Below are 2,893 nucleotides of genomic sequence, written 5' to 3'. Positions count from 1 at the left end.
TGTTCAGATTAAACTTACATCAAACCCAAATTTTGACGTTGTTTGATGGAGTTAAATAACCCGAGTGAAGTGATACATTCACGAGTCACTGGCAGCTCTCTGATCTGTTCTTTTTTTGTCAGACGGGTGTCTCTGTCTTCTGCAGAAAGGGAAGACAGCATTGCCTCAGAAAGGGGTTTCAGCCCCTCAATCTGCCTGCTGAGCTCCACGGCTAGAGATGGCACCTCCTAGTAACCACCAGCCAGCAAGCTGGCTCTTCAGGGGATCACTGTCACCATTCTGCGAAGTGCAGTCCCCATGTCACAGAATTGGGAAGTTACTCGGGTTCAGCCTCAGCAAGAGCTGACGATGAGCACTCACAGCCTTCCCTGTCTCCTCAGCTCAGGGCTGGGGCCAGGCACATGCTACACTAAACACACTCCGTGGGTTCTCTGGCGCTGGAGAGGCTTCAAGCCTGCAGGAAGGTTTTCCTAACGCTTCCCCTAAGGCTTTGTCACCATCTGGCACTGATGGCGGCAGCAGCATCAACGACTTTGCTGTGGCAAACAGCCTCGGGTCTGGCTTGTAGGAGGAGGGAGCCCCGTCTCTCTTGGACGTACCCACACGTTACAGAGGCTGCACTGTCACTGCTGTCTAACTACAACCAGTGTCAGCTTCCAACTGGTTCCCTCTTGCAACTTCCCATCAAACAGGTTACACTAAACCAACAGAATTTAAATACCTGCAGCAGAGTCTCTTCTGTGCTGAGGAGGGAAGATGAAGTCTCTTCGCACAGCTCATGCTCAGAAGACAAGGAATAACTAAGAAATTAAAGGAAAATACAGTCTTATCTGCCCTCTTAGGTGAAGTGAGCCTGGCTGTCCCCATGAGGACAGGAGAGATGCCAGCACAGCCAATGGTCACAGCTCAGGCAGTAGAACTGAGGGCTTGCTCTGTAATAATGCAGAATTATAATGCAAGATAGACCCGACAGAAGAGGATCACTGCTGAGGTACTCCTACATGAGGAGGGGACAAGAACAGAAGGAAAAATGGAGGAATTCTCACCGAAGCGGTGAGTATTTTTTTTCTCCGCCGAAGTGATAATTGATCTTCCTTACAGGTGCTATCAGTTAATCCTAGATGCATAAAGGCAAAGCCTTACGAAACTTGCATTACTCAAGGGAAACAAACTACAGACCTTCCATTTATGGACGCGGCAGTTGACAGAAACTTCAGTAATTAGGTTTGGAGCAACGGTCTTCTCCCAGACTGCTCTATTCTGAAAAGCTGAACGTATACCGACGTGCTGCCTCATGTCCCTTGGCTCCTACCAAAATACCGTTGCTTTTTCACGCAGGCTCTGTAACACCAACCACTTCACTCTTGTTCCTTTTGTGGGATGAAGAGCCACTGCTGCTCTCCTGTTGCCCAGAAGATCTTACATTCCGCTCTGGCTCGCTGAGCTCACTGCTCTGGCCCCTGCCCTCACCTAGCCTCGAAGGTGACCCGGTACCCGATGTGCTTTTCTGCCAAGCCCTAGGGAAATCCCTCTCATCCTGGGGCTGGCTTCGCTTTTGATGCGCTGCGTTCCACCTCTCCCAGCAGCATTTTTTGATCCCTGTCTTGGTCTGTAGAAAACCCTCCACCATTCCCGCTCCACCAGGAATATGAAAATTCACCACGGGTATGCTCCAGCTGCGTATTTCAAGTCTGTTCTTCTAATTTCAGGTCCCGACAGCCCTGACAAATTCAAAGAGAAAATACTCACTGACATTTTGGGACAGCACCTTTCTCCACAGATTTCCCTGCAGCTGGTAATGGTGCAAACCCATCCAAGCACCTGATCTACACGATGGGGGTGAGGATCAACAAAGATTCAGCTCTCAAATGTCACAGGTCCTGACTTACAAATCACCAAGGGAGCAAACACAAGTGGTTATGGGCTTCTTAATGCCTTCCCTGTACTCCAACAGCGAGCTCAGTCCTGTCCCAACCCCTCCTTGCTGCTATCTCACAAGAAACATTCATACCAGTACGCACCAGTACGCTGCACTGTCACCGCTACATTCAGCCTTATTAGATACAGGCAGGAGAGTTCCATGAACTATGCCGGGAGAACAGCCAAGAAGAGATGGGGTCCAGCTCTCCTGCTCAGGAAAAAACATCTTCTCTAACTTCACACCAAGGACCTGTCTCTGCATTACAAATTCTTTGCTGGACTCACCTTTGATGGATCTGTGGGCTCCTAAGAGTTTTCAAAGGAGCCTCAGCCAACAGACCCCTAAAATCCTCAGTCTAATTTCCTTACGCTCCCACGCGAGTCCCAGAGTCAAGACCACAGCTTCTACAGTCTGTTTAACCCCCAGGCTGAAGGGCTTGGCCCTTCCACACAGCCAAATCCACGACACCGAACAAAGCCTCGGAAGTCAGCCAGCCCTTCAGGAAATGAGAATTCGCTTCTCACTCTTTGAAGCGCCTAGAGTTCACTTTTTACAGGGCTTTATGTTAAGCACTTCACACTTTGGTCTCCACATCTCTGACACGTCTGCAGCATCATCCGTTTCTGAGGGGTTTGGTGAGGCACGGCAAACGTAAACACGATAAATACCGACCAGCCATCCAAACGCCTAGAGCCACCAACAGTCCAACGCTGGAGTGAAAAGCCGAGTTCTCGGTGCCCTAGGAGACAAACCAGGTGTATCTATCAAACCACGAACTGCAGAAGGACGTTCTGTTTGGTTTAGTCCGTTGAGTTCCAGAGGTTCCCACGAACAGGTTTTGATTTACCCTTTTTCTTTAACAACCATTTTGGTAAATTACTCCTGCCTAAATGCTCACTTCAGGAACCGTTATTTTGTGATTAACCTTTAAGCAATGCGGTAGCGACTCGCCACCGGTTCTCTTCATTCCTG

Source organism: Buceros rhinoceros, unplaced genomic scaffold (genome assembly GCF_000710305.1).
Source record: "Buceros rhinoceros silvestris isolate BGI_N320 unplaced genomic scaffold, ASM71030v1 scaffold30910, whole genome shotgun sequence".
In the NCBI taxonomy this organism is placed as follows: domain Eukaryota; kingdom Metazoa; phylum Chordata; class Aves; order Bucerotiformes; family Bucerotidae; genus Buceros; species Buceros rhinoceros.
The sequence above is the reverse complement of the archived record's forward strand: the minus strand, read 5'-3'. Positions refer to the sequence as shown.